Below are 12,469 nucleotides of genomic sequence, written 5' to 3' on the forward strand. Positions count from 1 at the left end.
ATCATGTTTTCAGTACTGAAACATTTAATGTTGATTAATGTTGATCAAGCATGAATGATAGCGGACAATTAATGTAATTAGTATTTTTACAAATTAATTCAATAAATATTGTTTGTTGGGGGAAATAAAAACATGACACATAACTAAGAATAAAAAAAAATGAAAAAAAAAAAAAATCTGTAAAGTTTACCCACAGGCCAGCAGCAGCACGCACGCCAGTTCACCTGCCTCCTACGAAAACCACGTGAACGCGCACGTCCACGCCACCGACCGACGTGCCGACGGTTAACGCGGTTGTGTATGGATTAAATGGTCAGCACGCTGTTTAGTGTGATTAAAACCCTTTTTCCGATGATGACACCAGTTTATATTTGTTTATAAACCTCTGAAAAAGCTGAACACAGTTAGAGCACAGGAACGAGGCTTTAGACCGCGTGAAACAAACATTAATCAACGGCGTTTTGAGAACAAACTCAAAACAAGCTGTGTAGTTTGTTTGGGCGCGCTCAGGCCGCGGGAGCCGATTGGTGATACCGAGTCCTCCAGTAGGTTATAGTTATATTTCATAAACTAGCAGACTGTAGGAGATTAAGACCCTTATTCCAGCCCCCTCCCCAGTCCCTGCTGGTGTAAAGAGAAGAGCAGTGGCCTGCTGAGTCCGTGGGTCTGTAAGTAACTTAGTAATAGTGTTAGTAAAAGTGTTAGTAATACAGTCTTTTTAAATGTTTGGATACTTTTTGGTTTGGAATATTGTGCTGTGATGTCAGTGTCTAACAGTCAGGGTTCGTATGGCCATGAAAAAAAAACCCTGGAAAAGTCATGGAATGTATTTTTATTGAAAAAAAAAAATTAATTATTGAAAATAGCTATTTTCAGTTTAAGTTTCTGAAAAATAGAAATACCCAGAACGGTTTGGAAAACATAACATGAACATGGTTTTTAATAAGCTTCTTGTGCACTTTTTAAGTTATTAATGCCTCGTTTTAAATGTCAGGGCTCTCCGGATTCTAGCAAGGAGGTGTGGAGCTTCTTTGAGCCTGGATAATGGTGGAAAAAACGATTTATCGATTTATCGGTGTCACCCAGTCTAAAGAGTGTGTGGACAAACATTTAAAATTTCTGGATCTCTGAACGCTCTGGGAGAACGGAGGTGTGCTATTTATCAAAGGTAAGTAATTTTTATGATGTTTTACTGCACCAAAAGTCAATTTTACACCGGAGTTTTCTTTTAATTCAGTAATTTAGCCTTACACAATGGAGCATTTTATTATTAAAGATTGTGTGTAAACCTTTTTTATTAATTTCATTTTAGGCCTACTATAATACAATTTGATTGTTTTAGTTGATTGAGTTTTAGGGTTTCCTGTCTATTTCTGCACTTAAAATTGTATGGTCATAAAAAGTTGTATTGAAGGCATGGAAAAGTCATGAAGCAATCCTGGACATTTATTGGTTAAAAAGTACATGAACCCTGAACAGTTCTCGTTAACCCTCTATAGCATGCTATTTGTATATTTGAGATAAAAAATAATCAGTCCAAATCCAATCCAATCCAAAAATATGAGAACCACTGCTTTAGCACTTTAGCACTTGTCTTTTTAGGAGCACATCCAAAAGCCCTCTATATGCCCTTACTGAGAACACCTGCCCACACTTCATTGAGATAAAGTTAAATACCAATTAGATGAGCAAACATGGCAGAGAGGAAGACTTTCCTTTTTGAGCTGGGCGTAACCTCAGTAAGTTTTACTGACCTCAATATTACCCATTTTGTTTACATAGCGAGGAAAGGGCCATAACATTAATAAAAGAGCCGGCATGACAACTTTGTTTAAAAACACTGTTCATATTAATTATGCTTTGTTTATTTTTTTAGGATAGAATTTATATTCGATTACAACTTTCCTTTAAAATTTCTTCCATTCCTTCAGAGGAATGTCTATGCATTTAGATTGGAGCTCCTAGCTTGTTATATGCTGATGTTCAGTCTAGGCCAGAGGAGTCAGACCTGTCCACATTGGGCTGGTGATTGTGGCTGCAAGTTTTCATTCCAGACAGTCAGAACCGCATATCAATCGTTTTTTTGATTGGCCAAGTGAAATCAGGTGTCCTGCTGTTGTTTTAGTATGAAAACTTTCAGCCACACTGGATGTGGACAGGTTTGATTCCCCTAGATTAGGCCAAACAGCACTCATAACTAGGGGTGTGCCATATCATATTGTACAAAATAATATTGACTACATTTTTGAATTTCGTGAACAATATTATATCCTGAAATATCATGACATATCACCCACCTCTAATTATCACATCAGGGTACAACTTTTTTGCTGTTTTTAGCAAAAGAAACATTTACACAAGTTCTCATTTTCCATTTTATATCTACTAGAGACAGATTTTATCTGTCCAGTATTATATATTTTACTTTAATTCTGGAGATATTTGGAGTGCATTATTAGTATCATGACATTCTGGATCATTGACTTTTGTTATCAATCTGATAAAATACTTGATTTTTTTAAATATCTCAGTTAGGGGTTGGCCATATCATATCTCATGCAATGATAAAAATTAAAAATTCATTTTGTTGCAGTAGTGTATTTATTTTTAAAATTCAGTGTTTTGTCGTATCACCTAGAGTATCATTATCACGAAAATACCATTAAATATCATGATTCATTTTAGGGCTATATCGCCTACCCTTACTCATAACAAAACTCCATTGTTACTCCATGATTTCTGATTTGGTCCGTTTGATTGATTATTTCTGGTTTAAATTTATTTTTTTATTTTTTTGAGATCAGCAGCTTTTCTTGTACATTATGAATTTGACATGAATATTTGTTGACAAATGGACCAACAAATACTGTTTACAATGATGCATGCTAAAGTTCAGGACAATTTTATCCCTCTGTAAAGCAAGGGGGTAAATTGACAGCGGATCCTTGTCGGAATAAGGATTTTTAATACTCATGTATATTTGTATATTTATATTTGAAGCATTATTTAAAGAGTTATTTAAGCTGGTAAAAGTCCAGAATTAGACATTTTGATAACTTAATGTTGTTCAAAGAAATTATCTATTATACATCATTCGATAATTTTTTTCATTAATGATGTTCTTTAGTTGGTCTCTTTTTGTAAACATCCGAAGTGAAATTTGCTTTTAAGTTCTTTTTTAAATATATATTCTTAAGATTCACATCATGCATGAGAAATAGTCTGGATCGATCCTGTACATTCAAGCACTTAAGCAGAATGTCATATGTGGTACATAACACAAGAGGGCAGCAGAATGCAGTAAACCCTATGTATAATGTTGATGAATTTCTGTAGAGACCAGTAAGTGTGTACTAATGTTTTCCCGTGCCTCGAGTCTCGAAGCTGGAAAGCAGCCATAGGTTCAGAGATTCTGTTAAGCACTAACGGAAAATATGTTTATTGGTTTACAGCAAGCAGAGGAATGCTATATAGCACAAGCTTGTTTTCTACACACTAAAAAAATTTAATCAGTATTTGGCACTAAATTATGTTAGAAAAACATTTTGAATGTTTTTTTTTTTTTTGTTTTGTTTTTTTGAGGTCCAGAAAAGGTAATTTTTTTTATAACTATAGTATAGACAATATGCTTTTATGCATATAAAGGATATACATGCTTAATGAAAACTGACCCAACTGTACATTTCTTTAGACAATGTAAAAAAAAAAAAAAAAAAAAAAAAAACTTTTTGTGAAAGCATTGCAGTAAATATTGGATGCAGTGAATATATAGCTCTGGAAAAATTAAGAGACCACTTTAGTTTCTAAAACAGTTTCTCTGATTTTGCTATTTATAGGAATATGTTTGAGTAAAATAAACATTGTTGTTTTATTCTACAAACTATGGAAAACATTTCTCCCAAATTTCAAATAAAATGATTAATTTAGAGCATTTATTTGCAGAAAATGAGAAATGTCTGAAATAACATTATGCAGAGCTTTTAGACCTAAAACAATGCAAAGAAAACAAGTTCATATTCACAAGTTCAGAAGAGTTCAGAAATCAATATTCGGTGGAATAACACAGGATTTTAATCACAGTTTTTATGCATCTTGGCATGTTCTCCTCCACCAGTCTTAAACACTGCTTTTGGATAACTTGATCCACTCCTGGTGCAAAATTTAACAGGTTCAACTTGGCTTGATTACTTGTGATCATTGAGTTTTTCAATTTGCTAAAATCATGGAAAACATCTTTACTACGTTGTCTCTTTTTTTTTCCAGAGCTGTATTATTATTATTTTTTTTTTGCCTTATCACCCAGCTTTTTGGATTTGGGATGGAGTTTAAAACTGAAGTATGATAGCTTTACAGAAGAACTGGCAAGGTTTATGATCTACACTTTGGAATCCTTTTCGTAGTGCTACATGGAATAATATTATATTCCTATAAGTTTCTAATAGGCCTGTCACAATAATTTGTTATTGATTTATCATACAATATGTTGGAAAAATACCCTGAAATATTGTGGTAGTATTTCAGGGCCACATCGCCCAACTCTCCTGACAATGTATATATATATATATATATATATATATATATATATATATATATATATATATATATATATATATATATATATATATATATATATAATTTATATATTTATGTAAACAGTTCATGACTGAGTGAGTAAAGTGCACAAACTAAAATAAAGAAATTGCACTTATGAATGTCATGTTTGTTGCCTTTCATAAATATTGCTAAATGTTGACTGAATCTAAAATTAAGTCTTGGTATATTGTACTGTATAGACGAATCATCAGCCAGCACCAGACTTGAATGAGGCCTGACGTGCTCTTGTAGATAATTGCCATAGAGCAATTTGTCAACACTGGCCTACCCAGCACACTGCTGGAGAGAACCTACCCCTCATCTTTCACTAGAGTGAGAGTGTCAGGGCCATAAAGCGCTTGCTGTAGTTGATGTAAAAGGGGAGAGGAGCAGGTGTGATGATGGGTGGGCACTGTGCCTGTAATGATGACGCTGAGTTATGGCTTTATTATAGCTGATATCCCCATCACAGCCCACAGGCCTGGCCACCTGCCTTATCACTAGTCATAAAATACAAGATATGGGCCTTACAAGAATAAACTTAAGTAAATAGATCTGATAAATGTTAGACAGCTTTCATAAAAATACAATTTAAGTCTGGCGTGTCTCTGTGTATGACAAACAAATGACGAGCAACCTCATTATTCTGCATGAAAACTAGGGATGCACGATGATATCGGAATTATCAGTATCGGCAGATAATTGCAAATATGGCCAATATTTCAAACTGGAAAAAAAGACCAAGGACCAACTCTGGCCTCCCTAATACAATAGGCTGACACTGGCTGCTCTACTTTAAAATCCATTGATTTAAGCTCATTTTGTTGTTATTTCTATTAGATTTGAAGTTATGCTGGTGTGTCTAGTTTTTCTGTAAGTTATAAATGTGTATATTGGCATTGATATCAGTAGATATATACATGCAATATTGGATATCTGCATCGGCCCAATATTTTCACATTGTTGCAACTCTAATAAAATATCACATTCTTTTTATATTGTGATGAATGGAAATTTCTAAGTTGATTATTATACAATGTAAATGCATAGTTTACTATATCTGAACTTATCGTAACTGACTACGGATGTAAAAAAAAAAAAATATATATATATATATATATATATATATATATATATATATATTTTATGCATATAGTGATGTTTGTATTTTGACAGTTTCCCTTACGATTTATTTACAAAAAACTGCAAAAGATTGTCATGATTAAAGAATCACAATATATTACAATATCTTAAATTATTTCATATTGTATTGCCAAGCTCTTGCCAATACACAGCCCTACAAATGAGCAACATTTAAAAGGAATTGCTATGTAGAGGAAAAAAGAGAAGGGTCAGTTTTCCCTCAGTCTATCCTGCTCCTCTAGTTCAAACCTGAAATGAATCACCAGATGACACTGTTTGCTTGTAACTTGATTTGCCTGAAGTGTGGAGTTTATTTTTAGAGGATCAGTGCAGAGAGTGTGGAGTGTAACAATGCTCTCCTGTGACTGTCGTTTAAATATTGACATTCCAAATGTAGCAAATTAGACATATAGAAGAATTCTGACATTGTGGACAAGACATCTTTATTTAACATGAATACAATAGGCATATTGTTGATACACGTAGACTCTCAAAGACATTTTACAGTAACAGGGATCACTGATTATTTTAGACTGTCACACGAGCAATACATTGAAATGCTTAGATCTACAATCAGTCTCCCAAAACAAGTGCTCTTCTCTTTGCGTACTCTGTGCATTAAGACAGAAGATCCCTCTGCAAATATTGTTTTTTATGACACTCATCTAAGCCAGTGGCTTCAGGCCTTTCAGTCTTTAGACTCATCAGACCTGTGGGCACTCAGTCGCTCTGAAGAGAGCCGCTGTTTGCTCTTAACACCGGCGATCAGCTACAAATGTTTATGTTCAGTGTTGACATTTAGTCATTGAATTAAAGCATTGTAATCTTTTCTAAATACTCATCGGACTTGAGTTTTTTTTTTCTCAACTATATTTGACAGAGTCAGGTCAGGTCACGTCAGGACTGGCTTAATATTGTGCATTGTACTAGAAATATCTAGTATTATTCATCAAATAGTTACATATTTGGTCTATAATTTCAGCAGGTAATCTTAAACATGTTTTGCATTCCAAGTTCCAAAGTGGCATTTGGGCAGTTTTTAAAGTAACACAAATAGCATGTTATTTAATTCTTGCATGAATGATAGATCTGCCACCAGTGATGGCTGGCTCTAAAAAAAATGTTTAAATATGCAATAGGTAGGGACACCAGCTAAAATAAACGGCATTATAAATATACTGTGCATTGATGGAAAAAAACATGCATCTTCCATTAATAACCCATTGCCCTTATTATTACCAAAACGTGAATTGATTTTTAAAGGGCTGTAACTGCACTGTTATGCTATAATATTATAATTATATTATTGCCAGTAATAGCTTTTATTGCACCTTTTTCTGGGACGATATATAGTCCGTGAAAATAGTTATTGTGATAGGCCTACATTAAAATAATAGATAGTGGTGACCTTTAGTGTGGAAGTAGATAAGGTATATCACACACTGTGATGTTGCTGTTTGTTTAGTTCCATATGCAGTCTGATTTGTTGAGTGCATCAAATAGATTCTGATTCTGATTCTTTGAAGAAATGGTTTAATTTGTGTAATTGAACAACAGTGTATCTTGTGTAATTGAGATGTGCATCAGACTTTAAAGCTTTCTGTGCAATTTTGCAGCATTCAGCCATAACTATATGGTAGGTCCTTATGTAAACTTGTAAGCTTTGAGTTAAATCTGAGATTTATTTGTCATATACACACATACACACATCAGAACATCCATGCACATACAGAGCCCAGTGTATAGAAATGTATATTGTATGCTAGGGTTGTACAATATAGAAAACCACTTAATGTGCAACTAATCTGTTGGATACCCCACTGCTGATGTGGAACCATATAAATTAAGAACCTAAGAAACCTGGCTACAGAGATAATAAAGAGCTGGTTGAAAAGTTGTAATGTTTTTAAAGCTTTCCGTGGTCTGGCTTTCTCCATGTTTGTTCGCCTCCATATTAGGGCTGCAACTAATGATTATTTTGGTAGTCGACTAATCTAATGATAATTTTTCTGATTAGTCAATTAGTCAACGATTATTTTTGTCCTCCTTCTCTAGAAACAACAGAGAAACAGCTGAACATGAGATATAATAGGCATTTATGTCCACATGTTGTTTAAACGGATAATTAATGAATAAATATGTAATCTATTGTGTTTGGGCACTTCTGGAGACACAGGCTAAGTTTTATATCAACTAATCGTTGCAGCCCTACTCCATATGCTCTATGGTCCTTCAACCAAATATTTATAGCCATCTCTTGCCTCTTGCCTAGACTTTTCTGTAGCTGCCTGAAGACTCGGGATCAATTTCCTGCTTTATGAATCACCTACAGGGGATATTGGGGGTCAGACAAAATATTGAGATTAAGATATATTGTATTTGTGATGTTATCGATATGTGGCTTTAAATATGTATATATTTTTTTACTAAAACATTGGCACAGTAGACTTCCTAAGAACCAAATTGACTTCCCCAAATTGACTGAATAAAGTTACTAAAGTGACTGCTTTTGTTTTATTTTAAGTAGTTATTTGTTGCTTTACTTTATTGGCAGATCTTGTTTCAGACAATTAGTGTATATCTTCTCTACCTGCCTGATTTGTTTTGATAACAGTGTGACCTTTAACTGGGCCTGTTTGCGACACATAGACAGCTTTTGTTTGAGAACTTTTTGTCATCTTGCTTTGTTTTAGGAATATTTTTCCAGAGGGAAACAGGGGTGGAGAGCATATGTTAAAAGAAAAATGCAACCTGATTGGGCCTAAGGCATGAATCAGAAAAGATGGTACAGGACAATGATACCCCAGCGTTTGAATAAAACATATGTTAGGTTATATAGGTATTTGGAACTGCATAAACTAATTGACTAGTTGACAAGGATATCCCCTAGCAATTAATTTCTAAGGTAAGCAACACAAAACAACATTCACCCGGCGTTAAAAGTTTGTACTACCAATCTATGCAATATCTTGCACTCTGAATCTGTGAGAATGCTTGATGAGTCCACATGAAAGATCATATAACAGAATATTATAATCTTCCTATTTTTTGGCTCCAGGATTTGTTTATGACTAGTCTGCTTTTGAGAAAGGGTAGTATCAAGTATGATTTTGCAGTTTTGTTAATCTATGCTTTGAGTGAAAATGCTTATGAATATTGATGACACAGCAACACTTACATCTAGAAGTGATCTGTCAATACTGGGCTGTTTTAAATTAAACTCGCTTTCTCAAACTCAGAATTATGTTAGAGATTAATCCACTGCTGCTACAAACTAATTATGGACCACTTATATTCATTAGAACCAAGCTCTGTGACACACTTCAGCCACTGCACACTTGCTCTCTCTATCACTCTCTAACACTCACTTTCTCACACTTGCTCTTTCTACACTCTCTCGCTTTCTCTCTTTCTCTCACTTTTTCTCTCTCTCTCTTACACTCTCTCTGTCTCTCTCTCTACACACATTACATAAAAATGTAAAGTCTTTCTGAGGTAAAACTAGACTTAAAACTTGCTTAAATTTTCTTTCAATGATCATGAACTCTCAGAATATATGTTTTAAGGACTGCTGCAGTTACATAACTGTTTAGTTTAGTTTAGTTCTGTTTTGTCCCATATAAATATTTTGTGTACATTTCAAAAGTCAATGTGAAATAAGTAAGTTTAAGTTACTGCTGTGGTCCACTTTTTTGGTCATGGTACCCAGCCGTAGTAAGTTTCCATGTAGTTACTGTCTGTAAATACAGCATAGTAGTTTATGTAATACTTTATATTCATATTTAATTATTTATTTATGTAAGTGGCAACAACAAACATTGCACTAGATCTACTTAGGAGAGGTTATGAGGTGGAGATCCTAATTGTCCTGGCATCTGTGTGCTGATTCTTTGTAAACTGTTTGGACCCCAGATAACACACTTATGTTCTACAGGGCTTTGAGCTGAAACTGTGAATAAGCTTAGTGATGCCCTTTTCCAGAAAGTTCCCAGAACGTGCTCATTAATCAGTGGTTGGCTTCTTTTCACTGCTTGACACTTGAAGCATTAAGCAATAGTCTTGTGTTTACAGAGAGGGAGGTGCCAGGCTTTACAGCAGAGCTTTGGTGCCTTTCAACACCTTTGGCACTGGATCCTCTAGCTGTTTTCTCACTCAGCTCAAGCTGCTGCGCCCACCTGCCAGCTACAAAGCTGGGCCTCTGCTTTTCATGACACTTTGACAGTACTCTTTAAGCTAATCTTGTATTTTCCTTAATTTTTATTACTGATCACTGATGTGTGAAATTCAGGTGCTGTATGCGCCATTGACGTTCCTACCGAGCGTAGTGTTCTGACTCCTTCTAGAAGTGAAGAACTGAGAGGTGCCGAGATTGAGTAGTAGAAGATCTACATGTTTTACTTATCTATTTTTATAGTCTGAATGTACCATACAGGTGTACTATATGTTTTTGCATTAGAATTGCAGCTTTTTTATGTTTTTAAGGCCTTACACTGCTTTCGGGTGGCTGATGGCAACAAGATTTTAGCAAAACAGCCATGCACAGTTGTTTTGGACTTCTAGACACTGCTTTAGATAACATATGTGGTGGTTTGGTGCTTGGTTTATTTCCTATTAATGGAAAATAGTCAGAGAATAGGCAGATGTCTTGGATACATACCTACATCTCATGTTATTTTAATATTTGTGGTTTATACTGATGTACACAGTTTGCATATCAGTACAATTGAGCTAGGTATGAAGGTTATACCAACATGTTGAATGAATGCTACAATGGAAAACTATATCAGATACCAGAGCCTCTTCTTTTCTGAACAATTGTAATCATAACATTTTTAAAAGGTTGTAGATGGTTTTCTCACATGAACCTTAGAATATGAACAGCACTTGCTCTGAACTTTGTGTGACATTGACGGCCTATACCTGCTTTGTGTTGGTTGAACCAATGGTTGCCAGCCACACTGTGGGAAACCCGCTCAAATGGGCTTTGCTAACTTGCTAATAAACAAAACTAAATGGCCGTTTACATTCATCTCTTACCATCGAAAAAAACAAATTAGCAGTCAAATAAGCTGTAACGTCTGTAAGATACGTTAAGGTAAAAACGTTGTCGAAAACGATCAAGTAAGGGCCTGGCCTCAAATGTAAATGTATTCATTTCAATATCTTCTTTTAGAAAGGATCTACCATAATTGTTACCATTGTTACCAAATAGGAAAATAGTATTCATGAAATCAATATATATTTCCATATTGCGTGCCACTAATAATACAAGTTTAAGCCCTAACAGATGGTGCCACAGGAAGAGGCCGTTGGTAGTGGTTTTCTTATGAAGACTCGTCTAAAACCGTGCTAAAAGCCAATGTCAGGATACAATGTCTAATCTGCATTGTGCATATGAGGAAATGTTCTAGTCCAAAGCAAAAATTTGTTTATAGACTGCTATAAAATGATACAAGCCGTTCAACCGTCATTGATATTATCACAATGGAATATGCTAATTAAATGATTAATAAAGCTTTCTAAATACATTTCATTTATATAGACACACATTTACAGTGGGCTGCATTTTACACCCATGTTAAATAAATATGTTACTGTGAAAAATTCTGTGAAGAAACAGATGACCTTATTTTCAAAAGGTTAACAGTGGTACATTACTTTAACATGTTAAGTAAGATTTCTTTTTTTATTTCCATCTTTTACAGTTTCAAAATAACAGAAAAAGAAAAGACTTAAGCTACAGTTGGAGCACCATTCAAGGTCAGTCATTAATAAGACCCATTCATCACATATCACAGTAACATTTAAAAGACCTTCCAGAATTCCTTGATGATATTTAGGTTGGGGTACTTTAAAGGCCTTGACAAAACTTTCAGCTTGCATGTGATGAGGTTGTCCATTTTTGTTGTGTTTAGGTATTAAGGTATGTTAGAGGTATGTCATCACATTGCTGTAGAAGCAATGTTGTCCTTCAGCTTTGTATTATAAACCGCTTGATTGCTTCCAGAATTTGCTGGTATAGAAAAGGATCTGTTCTTCCTTCTACTAATAAAATTCTTACCCTTACCAACACAAGCTCAAAACATCCACCCTGTGCTTAACAGTTGGAGAGGTGTTCTTTTAATCAAATTCTGCACCCCTTTTTCGCCAAACATGTACAAAAAAATTGCTTAATAAAAGGTTGATCAGGTTTGTTTTCAAAATTAGGCTTTAGGCTTGCATGAATGCTCCTTTGTAAAGTTATGATTTGTGGAGAGAATGCTGAATAGGCTTGACCTCCACCATTTTTATTTCCTACCATTACATTATGAACTGAGGAAACAACTACCTGAAAATGCTTTTTTTTTCTTCATCTTGTAGCCTTCTCCTGCACTGTGGTCGATGTTCTGAGTTCTGACCAGCTACTTAGAGGAACCCATGATTGCTGATTCTTTACTGTCAGCAAAAAGGTACTGTACCGTCTTATCTATCTAGCTATCAAGGAAGCAGGAGAAGCCAGAAAACTGTGCTGCTAATGAAATGTTGATGCTGAATACACATTGAAATGAATATTAAAATTTTGAGTCAGTTACCAACTAATAGACAACATAGTTGGCTACTGTTGTGTTGGGTGATGGGAGGTGAGAGAGGGCCATCCTGCATATTTTGGACTCCCAGTGACGGATGGGTTTTGCATCACCAGAAATGAACTAGAAATCTTTCATTGACTGCTTTAACTTACATGTGTGGATTG

At 34.8% G+C, this 12,469-nt stretch overlaps 1 long non-coding RNA gene across 1 annotated transcript; it reads left to right on the forward strand.

Annotated features, from left to right (window-relative positions):
- The first annotated feature begins 284 nt into the window (after window positions 1-284).
- On the forward strand, window positions 285-12,255 carry LOC125781124 (uncharacterized). The gene is made up of 4 exons (XR_007424270.1): window positions 285-668; window positions 995-1,168; window positions 11,442-11,496; window positions 12,097-12,255. It is a non-coding gene; the product is annotated as an uncharacterized LOC125781124 (long non-coding RNA).
- The last annotated feature ends 214 nt before the right edge of the window (window positions 12,256-12,469 follow it).

Source organism: Astyanax mexicanus, chromosome 14 (genome assembly GCF_023375975.1).
Source record: "Astyanax mexicanus isolate ESR-SI-001 chromosome 14, AstMex3_surface, whole genome shotgun sequence".
In the NCBI taxonomy this organism is placed as follows: domain Eukaryota; kingdom Metazoa; phylum Chordata; class Actinopteri; order Characiformes; family Acestrorhamphidae; genus Astyanax; species Astyanax mexicanus.